This window comes from Oncorhynchus tshawytscha, linkage group LG04, assembly GCF_018296145.1.
Source record: "Oncorhynchus tshawytscha isolate Ot180627B linkage group LG04, Otsh_v2.0, whole genome shotgun sequence".
Taxonomy (NCBI): Eukaryota; Metazoa; Chordata; class Actinopteri; order Salmoniformes; family Salmonidae; genus Oncorhynchus; species Oncorhynchus tshawytscha.
In genome coordinates this window covers 45936936-45954562 of record NC_056432.1, presented here as the reverse complement: position 1 = coordinate 45954562, position 17627 = coordinate 45936936, and the positions used below count along the sequence as shown (strand labels likewise).

General features: G+C 39.8%; 1 pseudogene; it reads left to right on the top strand.

The window, feature by feature from the left end:
- Positions 1–9932: 9932 nt before the first annotated feature.
- LOC112249537 lies at positions 9933–14211 on the top strand (annotated as a pseudogene).
- The last annotated feature ends 3416 nt before the right edge of the window (positions 14212–17627 follow it).

Here is a 17627-nt window from a genome sequence, read left to right as displayed (position 1 = left end):
TTTCCAAACTAGTGTGCCATGACACTACTGTGTCATCAAGGGATCTGGGGGGTCGGCAAAGTCAGTTGGCAGACTCAGCCCACGAGCCAATAACCTTTTAGAGTTTGGCATCATTGTGATTGTTCTAACTTCTAATTAGGAAATGCTAGATATTACAAACATGGTAAAGCCAATTCTGTTTTGCTACGCTTGGACAGATGTGTTTGTACATCATAGATACAATTCATTAACTATACAGTACATTCACTTTTTCTCATGTCCCTTTTCTCCCCTACTCCCCCTAATTAAATGGGTTGCTTTAAAAACCTAGGGTATGCCTATTGCCTATCACATCAAAATAAAGTAAAGATGATTATGTACAGAATGTAACATTTATTTCAGCAATTTGTTAGTACAGTAAAAGGGCTTTACCTTGATGACAGCTTTGCACACTCTTGTCATTCTCTCAACCACCTTCACGAGGTAGTCACCTGGAATGCATTTCAATTAACAGGTGTGCCTTGTTGAAAGTTCATTTGTGGAATTTCTTTCCTTCTTAATGTGTTTGACCCAATCAGTTGTGTTGTGACAAGGTAGTGGTGGTATACAGAAGAAAGTCCTCTGGTAAAAGACCAAGTCCATATTATGGCAAGAACAACTCAAATAAGCAAAGAGAAATGGCAATCCACCATTAACTTAATACATGAAGGTCAGTCAATCCGGAAGATTTCAATAACTTTGAAAGTTTCTTCAAATGCAGTCGCAAAAACCATCAAGCACTATGATTAAACTGGCTCTCTTGAGGATCGCCACAGGAAAGGAAGACCGGTAACAGACACCTCTCAACATCAAGAAACTACGTAAATCAGGCCTTCATGGTCGAATTGCTGCAAAGAAACCACTACTAAAGGACACCAATATGAAGAAGAGACTTGCTTGGGCCAAGAAACACAAGCAATGGACATTGGACTGATGGAAATATGTCCTTTGGTCAGATGAGTCCAAATTTGAGATTTTTGGTTCCAACCACCTTGTCTTTTTGAGACGCAGAGTAGATGAACGGATAATCTCTGCATGTGTGGTTGCTACCGTGAAGCATGGAGGAGGAGGTGTGGGGGTACTTTGCTGGTGACACAGTGATTTATTTAGAATTCAAGGCACACTTAACCAGCATGGCTTCCACAGCATTCTGCAGCGATACACCATTCCATCTGTTTTGCGCTTAGTGGGACTATCGTTTGTTTTCCAACAGGACACCAACACACCTCCAGGCTGTGTAAGGGCTATTTGACCAAGAAGGAGAGTGATGGAGTGCTGCATCAGATGACCTAGGCATCAGATGGCCTGGCCTTCACAGTCCCCTGACCTCAACCCAATTGAGAGGGTTTGGGATGAGTTGGATGGGAGAGTTTAGGAAAAGCAGCCAACAAATGCTTGGCATATGTCGGAACTCCGTCAAGACTGTTGGAAAAGCATTCCAGGTGAAGTTGATTGAGAGAATGCGAAGAGTGTGCAAAGCTGTTATCAAATCAAAGGGTGGCTACTTTGAAGAATCTAAAATATAAATATATTGTGATTTGTTTAACACTTTTTTGGTTACTACATGATTCCATGTGTGTTATTTCATAGTTTTGATGTCTTCACTAGTATTGTACAATGTAGAAAACAGTAAAAATGAAGAAAAATGCTTGAGTTAGTAGGTTTGTCCAAACTTTTGACTGGCACTGTACATTATTACAAGTTTTACAAATATATACATTATATATTGCGTGCAGTATGTAGTATGTACACTACTGTGCCAGAATTATGTGGATACCCCTTTAAATGAGTGGAATCAGCTATTTCAGCCACACCAATTGCTGACTGGTGTGTAAAATCGAGCACACAGTCATGCAATCTCCATAGACAAAGATTGGCAGTAGAATGGCCCGTACTGAACAGCTCAGTGAGCTTCATGAATATGGGTTTCCATCACCGAGCAGCCGCACAAGAGCCTAAGATCACCATGCGCAATGACAAGCGTCACCAACAGTTTTGGGAAGGCCCTTTCCTGTTTCAGCATGAAAATGATTGCGTGCACAAAGTGAAGTCCATGCAGAAACGGTTTGTCAAGATCGGTGTGGAAGAACTTAACTGGCCTGCACAGAACCCTGACCTCAAACCCCTATCGAACACCTTTGGGATAAACTGGAATGCCGACTGCGAGCCAGGCCTAATCGTTCAACATCCGTGCCAGACCTCACTAATGCTCATGTGGCTGGGTGGAAGCAAGTCCATGCAGAAATGTTCCAACATCTTCCCAGAAGAGTGGAGGCTATTATAGCAGAAAAGGGGGGACCAACTCCATATTAATGCCCATGATTTTGGAATGCGATGTTCCACGTGTCCATATACCTTTGGCCAAGTAGTGTATTTAGTGTTTTAATGCAACCGTCAACCACAGGAAGACTCAGGAGCCCGTTCTCAATGAGTTTAGACAGCCTGCTGCTTCCTTCTGCTGCTCTGCTAATCATCAGAGGGGAGGAGAGGGGGAGGAGAGTAGGTAGGGGGTCCACGTGGGTAACTGGAGAGCCCTGCCTTGATTGGGTAAATGATAAATGAAAATAAATAAATAAACTACATAATAAATACATGTGACATGTCAATTGTGTGAGTCAGGAATTGGGCCCAAGCCCATAGGGGGCCCAAGTATGCCTACAGCCGGGAAGGCCGCAGTTTGGGCAGCATGCATGCCAAATATACAGCTTGTTGCGTTATGGCCATAGACATATAATCCATAGAAGGGTTTTGTAACCTTGGTAATTTGACAGTTAAACTCATGGGTAAATTAACAATGTATGCCAATCCTTCTGACTTGAATGGGAACTGCCATCTATGGATTATATTTCTATGGCTGGTTGCGGATGTCTGTTTGCCTTTCGCAGATTTCAAAATACAATCGCTGGAAAAACGTAGTTTGGAAAGCAAATGCCTACTGCTGAAAAGAGAAGCCTAATTTGTCTGTAGAACCAATAGAAACAACAGCGGCACTGTTTTTCAAAGTAGCTCATTCTGAAATACACTATTGCCACGATTAGTGCATCGGCCATCAACGTGAGTAACCTATGGCTTCATCTTCATCATTAGGTGAGTCAGTGTGCCACTGAACAAAAATATAAACACAACATGTATTTTACTGTGCTACAGTTCATAGAAGGAAATCAGTCAATTTAAATAAATTCATTAGGCCTTAATCTTTGGATTTCACATGACTGGCCTTGGTTGGCCTGGGAGGGCATAGGCCCACACACTGGGGAGTCAGACCCACCCACTGAGGTGTCAGACCCAACCAACCAATTCATTTTTCCCCACAAAAGGGCTTTATTACATCCAGAAATACTAATCAGAATCCCCTCTCCCCCTCCTCAGATGATCCCCCAGCTAAAGAAGCGGGATGTGGAGGTCCTAGGCTGGCATGGTGACACGAGGTCTGCGGTTGTGAGGCCGGTTGGATGTACTACCAAATTCTCTAAAACTACGTTAGAGGCGGCTTTTGGTAGAGAAATTAACATAACATTCTCTGGCAACAGCTCTTTTGGATATCCCTGCAGTCAGCATGCCAATTGAATACTCCCCCCCCCCCTTCCATGTGTTATCTGGCCTGCGGGGGTGCCATTTACCCCGGTAGAAGGTTATGGCATATTTTTAAATTAATTGTATCATTCTATTTAGAAATTCTTTAGTGAGTAATATTTAAAGTCTTATTTTCATTATTTTAATGAATTATGGGGGTGGGGGGGGTGTTTAATAAATAAATACAAATATTGGAATATAATACTGGAATGGAATATAACATTACATTTAAAAGCAAAAGGCTATAAAGTATAAAGTACTATAAAGTAACAGGGGTCAGTTACCCCTTAATGGGGGGTGTTAGTTTCCCCCAACACAATCATCCAACATATTACTACTTTACTCAAAAAGTATCTACATTTTTTGCAAATAAACAAGTGGATTATTTATCTCAAGGCTTTCCTACTTGTGCATATATCTATATAAAAACAGTCTTAGATCTAACTTCATTGCGATATATCTACAACTTTTTCCAAATTTCAAGATCAACTTACCACAAAATCGTTTTGTTGAAATATCTCCAAAAGTTGTGATGACACAGAACATTTTTTTGTTGAGCAAGAGCAGTGGCAGCCAGGGAAAGTTTTGGGGAAAGAATTGTGACATCTTGTGGTTTTAATGTGAATTATGGGGGTGGGGGTACAGTTACCCCAGGGGGCTAGTTACCCTAATGATCATGCCGTTTAATCAGCTTCTTGATATGCCACACCTGTCAGGTGGATGGATTATCTTGGAAAAGGAGAAATGCTCACAAACTTGTGCACAACATTTGAGCGAGATAAAACAAAAGTCCCCAGGGCCTGTGATTTCTTAATCCTGCCTTGTTTGTGGGCGCTACATCACATGCACTAGTTTTTTATCCACAACTCCTTTTGGTGGAAACACACCACTGATGGGAAAATGCACATAATTTATTTATGCTGATTTTAGAATATTCTCTTGAAAATATGTCACCAATTGGATGGAAAATCTGGATGCGAAAGAAACACACACCTGTTTAGGCAAGGTGCTGGCTAGCGGAGCAGAACACTTGAATAAGAAAAGGAGATCCTCACACTCGGAGCTCAGACGCAATATTTTTATAGCCAACGTTTCGTCAGACAAGCTGTCTTCATCAGGGTATAATGACCATACTTCGGGTGACTAATTTAAATTGAAAAAACCAGGTCAGTATCTGGTGTGACCATGATTTTCCTCATGCAGCTCGACACATCTCCTTCGCATAGAGCTACTGATTGTGGCCTATGGAATGTTGCCCACTCCTCTTCAATGGCTGTGCAAAGTTCCTGGATATTGGAAAGAACTGGAACATGCTGTCGTACATGTCAATCCAGAGCATCCAAAACTTGCTCAATGGGTGACATGTCTGGTGATTATGTAGGCCATTGAAGAACTGGGACATTTCAGCTTCCAGGAATTGTGTACAGATCCTTGCGACATTGCGTCCTTGCGTGCATTATCATGCTGAAACATGAGGTGATGGCAGCAGATGAATGGCACAACAATGGGCCTCAGGATCTCATCATGGTGTCTCTGTGCATTCAAATTGCCATCAATAAAATGCAATTGTCCGTAGCGTATGCCTGCTATTACCATAGCCCCACCGCCACATTGGGGCACTCTGTTCACAAGGTTGACATCATCAAACCTCTCATCCACACGATGCCATACACATTGACTGCAGTTGTGAGGCTGGTTGGAGATACTGCCAAATTCTCTAAAAGGATGTTGGAGGCGGCTTATGGTAGAGAAATTAACATCCAATTGCACACTCCCTCAACATGAGATGTCGGTGGCATTGTGTTGTGTGACAAAACTGTACATTTTTTAAAGTAGACTTTTATTGTCCCCAGCACAAGGTGCAGCTGTGTAATAACCATGCTGTTTAATCAGCTTCTTAATATGCCACACTTGTCAGAAGAATTAATTATCCTGGTAAAAGAGAAATGCTCACTAACAGGGATGTAAACATTTGTGCATAACATTTTTGAGAAATACGTTTTTTGTGTGGATGCAACATTTCTGGGTTCTTTTATGAAACATGGGACCAACACTTTACATGTTGCATGTATATTTTTGTTCAGTGCATGTAGCTAGAGTCAGATTAACTGTAACTCCTGTGCCAAGGCAATGTGAATGCCCACATTCTAAGTCTCCCCCAAAATGATAGACACATACAAGTTGTTTTATAAGGCTCCCATTTGAAATTGTTTGCATTCTAGAACTTTTACATTGTTGTCAACAAAGGTAGACCCTGGCACTGAGTTAGTTTAGAGCCATGGCTTTCATTACTCTTGATTGCAGTTGATTACTCAAAATCCTTCTTTCTTTTTTTGCAGTCATCATTTCTATTGCTTCTGAAAATGTTTATTTGTTTTTATCTTGGATTGTCTGACTGAGATAAATGTATTTAAGAGATGCTTGTTTTCAACACTACTGTTTCGATATCACATCTGTAGCTATGCTCGAAAGCAAAAACCCTCCTAGTATGAAAGTAGAATGATAGTGTTGCAGAAGAACATTGAGGAGATGCAGGTGCGACTAAAATAAAAGGACTTGGAGATAAGGAGGCTGCAAAAGCTTAACTTGCGGATACAGGAAGGTAATTGAGCAGTGGAAAGTGTCCATCTTTCTTCTACAAAGTCATTGTACCCCGAGAACAATATGAATTTGGAGAAAATGACCGGTCTTCCCGTTTAACCGTATACTGCAGTGGGCTAAATCAGGGTGTTTCTTGGTCATCTTAAACAAATCTACTTTGAAACAAAAGTATACACCTCACACACATGATTATTGGCTTAAAAAAAGAAGACACATGTACCATGTCAGATATAGAGTTGAAATGTATTCCATTTTGTGTTTGCATTCCAATATTGCACTTTATAAACACATCACAAAACACTGAAATATAACAAAATTGTTTGATATGGAAACACTGGATATTCTGTGGGTTTTTTAAATAATGTTAATCAAATGTGAAAAATATGATTAAGATTCCACCCATCAGGCTGTTGTGGAAATTATTACACAGGGACACTCAAAGTCAATCTTAAATTATTCATTGTTTGTCAGCGCGCTGGAGAGGTTCCAACAAACTTGATGCACCATTGTGAACGTCTGTCTGTCAGGAGCTCTGCTGGGGCAGTCCCAGAGGTTGTCTTATATACATGTAACGGCTCTCGTTGGTGGTAGAAAAAGTAGACCAAGGCACAGCGTGGAAGGTGTTCATGATTTTAATTTAAAAAAACACTAAAACAAAATAACAAAATCGAAAACAATGACAATACAGTGACAATACAGCTATACACAGACAAGTTATATTTACATGATTTAACATAATTAATTAATCATACCCATTTTGTTTCATTCATGTGAGCGCTCGAAACAGTTTCATATCATGTGACAGACCAATACCTCACAAGGCTTTTTCTCTAAGCTGAGACCTTGAAACTGAGATATATTTTGTTCTCAAAACAAAGTTCTGGGCATACTGCCAAATTGCAGCTACTGATAATGAGGATTCGTTCAGTCAGTCACTGGCATGAACACAGGTAATGGTTATTAGAAAAGCACATGAATTGAATACAGAAATTTGTTATTAGAAAAGAACAAACATTACAAATGTCCAGCACAAGGCCACTGGGTCATTTGACTGCAGGAAATGGCTAGTGTGTTAATCAAATGTTTCATCTTTGAACTTTCTGTAACAGAGGTAGATTCGTTGAAGAAATTTTACATTTGAAAATAAAGTGACAGCTCTAGTGTGCATAACGTCCTGTATATAGAATCACCTTTGCCATCGATTACAGCTGTGAGTCTTTCTGGGTAAGTATTTAAGAGCTTTGCACACCTGGATTGTACAATATTTGCCCATTTATTCTTTAAAAAACTCTTCAAGCTCTGTCACGTTTGTTGTTGATTATTGCTAGACAGCCATTTTCATGTCTTGCCATAGATTTTCAATCCGATTTAAGTCAAAACTTTAACTAGGCCACTCAGTGTCATCAATGTCATCACAATAAGCAACTTCAGTGTATATTTGGCCTTGTGTTTTAAGTAATTGTCCTGGTGAAAGGTGAATTTGTCTCCCAGTGTCTGCTGGGAAACAGACTGAAACAAGTTATCCTCCAGGATTTTGCCTGTGCTTAGCTCTATTGATTTGTATCTGAAAAACAAATCCATATTCCTTGCCGATGACAAGCATACCCATAACATGATGCAGCCACCTCCATGCTTGAACCCCCCAAAAAAGTGGTACTCTGTGATGTTTTGGATTTTTGTGTTGGCAGTATTACTTTAGTGCCTTATTGCAAACAAGATGCATGTTTAGGAATATTTGTATTCTGTACAGGCTTCCTTCTTTTTACTCTGTCATTTATGTTAGTATTGTGGAGTAACTACAGTGTTGTTGACCCATCCTCAGTTATCTCCCATTGCTGCCATTTAAACTCTGTAACTGTTTTAAATCCCCATTAGCCTCATGATGAAATTCCTGAGCGGTTTCCTTCCCCTCCGGGCAGCTGAGTTAGAAAGGGTGCCTGTATATGTATTTGTAATGATTGGGATACACCATCCAAAGTGTAATTAATAACTGCACCATGTTCAAAGGGATATTCAATGTCTGCTTTTTACCCATCTACCAATAGGTGCCCTTCTTTGCGAACCATTGGAAAACCTCCCTGTTTTTTGTGGTTGAATCTGTGCTTGAATTTCACTGCTCGACTGTGGGACCTTGCAGATAATTGTATGTGTGGGGTATATAGATGAGGTAATAATTTAAAAATCATGTTGAACACTATTATTGCACACTGAGTGAGTCCATGCTACTTATTATGTGACTTGTTAAGCACATGTTTCATCCTGAACTTATTTATTTACTTAAAAGAGTTGAATGTTTATTGACTCAAGCCATTCAGCTTTACATTTTTTATAAATGTATTGTAATGGACATTTCTTATGTTAGTGCTTTCTTATAACACATTTCTGTGTTCTATTCATGTGCTGTTCTATAAACCAATTTCTGTGTTCATGCAAGAATGCTGACTGAACAAATCCTCACTATCAGTAGCTGCAACTTGGCAGTATGCCCAGACCTTGTTTTCAGAAGAACAAAAGACGTCTCAGTTTGAAACGAAAAATGTCTCAGTTTCAAGGTTTCAGCTGAGAGAAAAGAAGCCTCATGAGGTATTGATCTATCACATGTTATGAACCAGTATTGGTAGGTCACATGAATGAAACAAAATGGTAACGATTAATTAATTATGCTAAATCATGCAAATATAACTTGTCTGTTTATAGCCGTATATAAGACAACCTCTGAGACTTCTCAGGAAGAGCTCCTGATTGGCATGTGTACTATGGTAAATTGAGTTGGTTAGAACCTCTCCAGCACACCAATCAAATTTAACATAAAGATGTAGAAGGAGGGTTCCACTAGCCTACAAAATAACACAAGGTGTTTCTGAATACCGGGGAGTTATTTACATGTACGGGAAGCGGCAAGACTAAAGAGCCTATAGAAACCATAGCGTTTATGACTATATAAACTATTGATACTATGATGCTGAGGGACTATAGATGCTGTAGGGACCATAGATTGCTATAACTATAGGGACTATGGATGCTAATGGGACTATGGATGCTAGAGGAACCGTTGAAGATACAGATGACATGAAGAAGGCTAGAGTTAGTCTTAGAGAGAAGACTAGAGCGAGGACAGGTAATGGTACCATGCCCCGCTGACAGCTGTCTGTAGGTATGTATAAGAGAAATGTCTACATGGTCTGCAGCCACTGGTAGAGAATAGCATAAGGTGCACACTGTAGGAGGTAATGACAGAGAATTGTTGAAGATGCACATGTGGTAATAAGGGAGATTACCAAGTGTGTTTGGGAATAGTACTAAGTGGATGTGGATGTGAAAGTTGTGTATTGAATTTGGCAAATAAGCTGATTGATTGACATTTGGGTGATAAGCTCCTTGGAATTTGGATAATAAAATTATTGATTGAAATTTGAATGTTAAAGAGATTGAAATGTGGATATTAAGCTGACTGTACAGAGTGAATGAGAGCTATCAGGGGACTAGCTCCAGTGTGAAAGAGGATTACTAAGTGCGTGAAAGAATGGATACCCCAACCAGTTCTGTGTGAGCTGACTTTTTAGATCTATAGGTAGTGAGCACTGACAGGAGAAGCCATTGAAAGATATTTGTACCTCTCGGGCTTCTGCGCTGTGATTGTTGCTGTAGTGTGTAGGTGAAAACCGAAAGATTTATACATTTATAAACGTATTCAAATGCATAATGGGTTACTGGAGATAAAGTAACAGAATATTAGTATAATGGGTTATTACGATGATGATCTGATGAAGTAAGAATAGACAAAATACATATATACAGCTTGCACACCCACATGCAGATGTTCGTAAGTGGTCTAAAAGGTATTCTGTTAGGAGTGGTCCCTTTATGGATCCTTTGATGAAGATGAGGTTAAAGCATTGAACGGGACTTGATTTACCACTAACCAATAAAACTATACATGCTTATGTGATTTCCTCCACCCTGGTACGACATTTTTAAATAAGCCCGTATCCTGTTAAATAGAACCAATGATTTTCTGTCTTCACCTACTCAACTGTTTAAAGTGTTAGGTAGAGACTTATTATGGACGGAGCATGACATCTACTGGGGACTGATAAAGTGCCAACCCAGTTAATACATATTGATCCCTCCAAAGCATTACATAGGAATCTTAAAATAATAGACATTTAATAAATATTGAAGCAGAAAGTGAATATCCGACAGAGATTGGTAAACAAAATATATAGAGTAACTTTTTGAAGGTATACTAAAATGAAAACAATGCCTTCCAATATGGAGAAAGTTATCATGTTTGTTTTAAACTTTGCAATAGGGGGAAAAGCAGAACATTGTTTGAGTGTGATCCGTGTGAATTAGGATTGAGATTTTTTTTGTTCTACTGGAAAGAGGCGGTTTTAGTAGAAGTAAATAGATTATGGAGACTATTGAAAGTAACAAAGTGAATGGTAATTGGCTTTCAGATAGCAATCCAATAAGGCAATAATCTTAGTAATTTGAAGGAGTAAGACAGACGAATTGAGCATTGGGACTGAGATTAAATTAGATGCTGCTCACTCTTCAAGGCCTGGTCCACTGCTCTCGTGGTTAAGTCATCTGTTGTTTGGGTTAGAGAGAACCTTTCTGTGGAACAATAGATAGCCGCCAGTACACACTGAACTCAAACAGGCTGTGACCGACGCAGTGGGGAAATTAGGGACAGTTTGTACAGGATTTACATGTCAATGCAACTGGTCAAAAAGATTACGATTACAAGAAAGTTGTTTACCTTAGAAGGTGCCCAATTCAGCTTTATTGGACACTATCATCTGATGTGTCTGAAGTATAAATGTGTCTGAAGTATAATTTTGTATACTAATGGGTTTATCGAGACTTCCTGCCCAAGATGCAGTAAACTCGATAAATGATTAAGACTTTTTAGGACGGAAAACTAAGTACATGTTTATTTTCTTTCTGATGGAATGTCTGCTACCAAGTTTTTAAAAATGTTTATCAATTATTCTGTGTCTCTCCCTTTGAAAGGCTTCCTTAGGAGAGCAGTTAAAAGTGCCCGGATTTCAGCAGTTAAGGAAACTCCCAAATTAAGCTAGGCCTTGCTATGCTGTTTGTGTTTACCCTACGATTTTTGCCACACACACATCAGCACCCACAAACAACCCACCTATTAATAAATATTTGTTAGTGGTTAATATTCTGTTTGATTTAGAAGTGTGGGGTCTTTTATTTGGTTTTAGTGGGTTCTTCACAGGTTAGAAAGATGCTGTACACAAATGAAAGTTTCTATTGTCAGAGTTTCTGTTGCACACATGTAAATTCTCTTGATTAGAAGAAATGTACTGAAAAACCCAATGTAAACCTGATACACAAAATGTTTGAAATATCTTTAAATAATGTCTGGGGTACAGGAAAAACAAACACTCACTTAATAGGGCTGACTGACCTTTTCAACAGTGTGTTATTCTCTGAGACATTTGTCTTAGAAGTCTGGATTTCTTGAATTAGAAAATGCCCTAAACTAAACTGTTGTTCTGGTCTGTCCTCTCTCTAGGTTACGGCGAAGTTGACCACAGATGGTGTCTAGATGCATGGAAGATAATTCGGCAGAGAACAGTGTGAACTTCAACACCCTCTCTAACTGGCTGAAAATTGTGAAAATGGTGTTCATTATGGTCCTTAACCAATTCTACCGTGAGACCTGAGTCCAAAGCCAGCATACAGAAGCTATCAATTGCCTTTTGAGTATCTGGAGCATCAGCATTTCTAGGTTCGATTACAGGCTCAAAATGGCCAGAAACAGGCTTTCTTCTGAAACTCATGTCTATTCTTGTTCTGAGAAATGAAGGCTATTCCATGCGAGAAATTGCCAAGAAACTGAAGATCTCGTACACCGCTGTGTACTAATCCCTTCACAGAACAGCGCAAAATGGCTCTAACCAGAATAGAAAGAGGAGTGGGAGGCCCCGGTGCACAACTGAGAGGACATTAGAGTGTCTAGTTTGAGAAACTGATGCCTCACAAGTCCTGAACTGGCAGCTTCATTAAATAGCACACGCAAAACACCAGTCTCAATGTCAACAGTGAAGAGGTGACTCCGGGATACTGGCCTTCTAGGCAGAGTTCCTCTTTCCATTTTCTGTGTTCTTTTGCCCATCTTAATCTTTTATTTTTATTGGCCAGTCTGAGATATGGCTTTTTCTTTGCAACTCTTTCTAGAATGCCAGTCACCTCTTCACTGTTGACGTTGAGACTGGTGTTTTGCGGGTACTATTTAATGAAGCTGCCAGTTAAGGACTTGTGAGGCGTCTGACCACAGACACATACTTATTTTCTTACTTTATTTTGGTCATATTTATTTTATTTCACCTTTATTTAACCAGGTAGGCCAGTTGAGAACAAGTTCTCATTTACAACTGCGACCTGGCCAAGATAAAGCAAAGCAGTGCGACAACAACAACGTAGAGTTAAACATGGGATAAACAAATGTACAGTCAATAACACAATAGAAGAATCTATGTACAGTGTGTGCAAATGTAGTAAGATTAGGCAGGTAAGGCAATAAATAGGCCATAGTGGCGAAATATTTACAATTTAGCGTTAAAACTAAAATATAGCTTTAAGCATATGAGATGAAGTGGTTGCTCTAGTGTCAATTGTTTTTTTTTTGCTAATCAAAGGACACTAGGATACCATCAGCACTGTTCAAGAAAATGGCTGAGAAAGCTCTCCCGGATACTTACCTGTGCTGTCATATCTGTTCAGAGACTTTCAGAGAACCTGTTTCTCTGGACTGCCACCACAGCTTCTGTTCCAGCTGCCTGGACAAATACTGGGATCAGACCAAAAACAAGAACTGTCTAGTCTATAAGAGGAAATCTTCTAAGGATGCTGCAATTCATTTTTCATTAAAGGAGCTGGCTGACAAATATGCAGGGATATAGAAAGCAGGAGGGTCCAGGGAAGGGAGAAATGATAGTTATCCAAAGGATGACAGAGAGATAATTTGTAGTAAACATACAGATGAACCAAAGTGGTTATGTAAGGTTAAGCAGAGAGCTGTGGGTCACAAATGTGAATCTCCTGATGACCATGGACACACATTCATACCCTTACAGCAAGACCTGAAGGAAAAACTAACATCTGTTTTCGTCACTGCAGGACAAGTAGACCAAATATGAAGACTTAAGGAGACATGTAATGCTCCAGGAAGCAGCTGGGAGCGACAGAGAGGCAGATCAGGGGGGAGCTTGAGAAGCTTCACCAGTTCCTGAGAGAGGAAGAGGAGGCCAGACTGGCTGCACGGAGGGAGGAAGAGAAGGAGAAGGGTAAGATGATCGCCAGAGAGAAAGAACATTCAGGACCAGATCACCTCTCTTACAGAAATCATCCCTGCTGGGAAACAGAACCTGTGGAAACAGAATGTATCATCTCTCAAGAACTACAAACACACCCAGACAAGCTCCAGACCCCAGTTCACACTGCCATGTCCACAGCTGGTCTCAGGAGCACTGGTAGATACTGCTGAATGTAGGCTCTCTCCGTCTGATGATCTGACCACTGTGAGACATTTAGAAAAAAGGCAGCAGCTCCCTGACAACCCAGAGAGGAACAACATTTACGCCAATGTTCTGGGCTCTGAAGGGTTCAGGTCAAGAAAAGACAGCTGGGAGCTTGAGGTAGGGGACCACTCTCACTGGTACATAGGTGTGGCCAAGGAGTCAATCAACAGGAAGAAGGAAATATTTGCAACCACGGTGTATAGATACTAATCCATATATTTGAGGAGAGGTAAATATAGTGCAGGAGATAAGTCTCACACTGAAGAGGAAACCCCAGAGGACCAGTGTGCAGCTGGACTATGACAAGAGGGAGGTGTCTTCCTACGACCTGAAAGACATGACACACATCTACAAATACACGTTTACTGAGAGAATGTACCCATACCTCTCTAATGAAAAGTTTGGTGATGCTGACCATCCTGATATACATATCTGCCAATCAGAGGTCTCTCTGACAGTGTTGTAGTCCCGATAAGGGGGGGTGTGAGAGAGATGGAGAGAGGAAGTAACATTTCTTCTACAGATTATGTAATATCTGAGAGAGGAGATGAAATAGTACTTTGTTTATACAAGTTCTCTCTCCACAGGTCTGATCTGTGACCTTCATGTTGAAGACATTTTATTAAATGATGCTCTCAAACTATGATCCTACTGCGCAAATTGTTAATGTTAAAATTAACATTTAAAAAAATATATTTTAAAATATTGAATCAATGTGCCTTATCTGTATATGCTTTGCTAATCACTCTGTATCAAATCTTATTTGAATAATATTTCAGACATTTTTTGACATTAATCATCTATGTACTTGTAATGGGAAAGATCGGACCAATGCGCAGCGTGGTAAGTGTTCGTCATTTATTAACCTGAACTGAACACTACAATACAAAGTAAACAAAAAGAACAACCGAAACAGTTCCGACTGGTAACTAATACAAAGACAGAAAACAACTACCCACAAATCATAGTGGGAAAACAGGCTGCCTAAGTATGGTTCTCAATCAGAGACAACGATAAACAGCTGCCTCTGATTGGGAACCATACCAGGCCAAACACAGAAATACAAAACCATAGAACAACACATAGAATGCCCACCCCAACTCACGCCCTGACCAAACTAAAATAGAGACATAGAAAAAGGAACTAAGGTCAGGACGTGACAGTACTATTATAAAGTAAAAGTTGTTACACTTGTGACATTTGAAAAAGTGTAAATGGTAATATATTATTTACTAATCTCTGTAACAGATGTGAACGGTTCTGATTTGAATAAAACATATTTCTTCTTGTCAATAAAAAGCCAGGAAGCATGTCTTTGATCAATAAATCTATTTTTATTTAAATTAAAATTTTATTGATAACACCTTACCATATTTCCTTAAGTTAGAGAAACACATGTAGAACGACACACACACCAAAAAAAATGTATCTTCTACAGTATATAGTGCCAAATACTAGTTATTTGGCTTGTAACCATAGCAGATCCCTTTCTGGTGCTATATAGAAACATGTTCATAAGGTTCTAAATGTAAGCTTTATGGTTCTTTAAATAACCCTTTCCTAAAGTTATATGAAGAACCATTAATAAAAGGGCATATACAGTATAGCACCAGAAAAGTGTTCTGCTGCGGTTACAACCCTTTTTGGGGCTATATAGAACCTTTTTATATATTTCTTTATAGAATTTTTATGGAGAATGGTTCTATAAAAGAACGTTCGTCAATCTGAAAGGTTCTTTATAGATCCTTTTGAAGAACTACAGGTTTTGTTTTATTCTGGTTAGCCATATTACAGTTGAAGTCGGAAGTTTACATACACTAAGGTTGGAGTCATTAAAACTTGTTTTTCAACCTCTCCACAAATTTCTTGTTAACAAACTATAGTTTTGGCAAGTCGGTTAGGACATCTACTTTGTGGATGACACAAGTAATTTTTCCAACAATTGTTTACATACTATTTCACTTATAATTGACTGTGGGTCAGAAGTTTACATAAACTAAGTTGACTGTGCTTTTAAACAGCTTGGAAAATTCAAAAAAATGTCATGGCTTTAGAAGCTTCTGATAGGCTAATTTACATAATTTGAGTCAATTGGAGGTGTACCTGTGGATGTATTTCAAGGCCTACCTTCAAACTCAGTGCCTCTTTCCTTGACATCATAGGAAAATCAAAAGAAATCAGCCAAAAATTGTAGACCTCCACAAGTCTGGTTCATGCTTGTGAGCAATTTCCAAACACCTGAAGGTACCACGTTCATGTGTACAAACAATAGTACGCAAGTATAAACACCATGGGACCACACAGCTGTCATACCACTCAGGAAGGAGAGGCGTTCTGTCTCCTAGAGATGAATGTACTTTGGTGCGAAAAGTGCAAATCAATCCCAGAACAACAGCAAAGGACTTTGTGAAGATGGAGGAAACAGGAACAAAAGTGTCTACACAGTAAAAAGAGTCCTAAATCGACATAACCTGAAAGGCCGCTCAGCAAGGAAGAAGCCACTGCTCCAAAACCGCCATAAAAAAAGCCAGACTACGGTTTGCAACTGCACATGGGGACAAAGATTGTTCTTTTTGGAGAAATGTCCTCTGGTCTGATGAAACAAAAATAGAACTGTTTGGCCTTAATGACCATTGTTATGTTTGGAGGAAAAAGGGGGAGGCTTGTAAGCCGAAGAACACCATCCCAACCGTGAGGCACGGGGGTGGCAGCATCATGTTGTGGGGGTGCTTTGCTGCATGAGGGACTGGTGCACTTCACAAAATAGATGGCATTATGAGAATGGAAAATTATGTGGATATATTGAAGCAATATCTCAAGACATCAGTCAGGAAGTTGAAGCTTGGTCGCAAATGGACAATGACAACAAGCATACTTCCAAAGTTGTGGCAAAATGGCTTAAGGACAACAAAGTCAAGGTATTGGAGTGGCCATGACAAAGCCCTGACCTCAATCCTATAGCAAATTTGTGTGCAGACCTGAAAAAGCGTGTGCTAGCAAGGAGGCCTACAAACCTGACTCAGTTACACCAGCTCTGTCAGGAGGAATGGGCCAAAATTCAAGGTTACCTGAAACATTTTACCCAAGTTAAACAATTTAAAGGCAATGCTACCAAATACTAATTGAGTGTATGTAAACTTCTGACCCACTGGGAATGTGATGAAGAAATAAAAGCTGAAAGAAATCATTCTCTCTACTATTATTCTGACATTTCACATTCTTAAAATAAAGTGGTGATCCTAACTGACCTAAGACAGGGAATTTTTACTATGATTAAATGTCAGGAATTGTGAAAGACTGAGTTTAAATGTATTTGGCTAAGGTTTATGTAAACTTCCGACTTCAACTGTATATTGTTAGAATTCCATAGGCGTTATTGTGTTAATTGAAAAGTTAATTCATTGTGCACTAATGTGCAGGTCGAGAACGATTCGTTCTTTTGAACGACTCAAGTGTCAGCCCCGGAGGACTATGCTCTCAGATGCAAGGTTTTGCATATCATGGAGAGGCCAGAGATAGCCAGACTAGTAAATTGGGCTAAGGGACAGAAGTTGGGTGTTGGAGAAAGGCCATCCGTGCATTACAGCGGATGAAGGCACTGTATAACAGTGGTGAGGAAGAACGGTGCCAAGTACAAACCATACTCTGCTGTCTCTGATGTCTTAGAAATTGAACCTGACGAGAGTGATGATGGTTGCATGGATGGATGACCACCAGCAACCAGGTGAAGACCTCTGAGTCTGAGCCTCGCCCCGGTGGTCATGCAAACGATGATTCTAGCCCAGTGGGAGTCACATTTTTGGAGAAAATTGGTCCTGCCTTTTGGCTGGCCCATATGTAGTCTCAGGCTGGGTAGAAAATAGTTTGGGTACTGTTAAATAG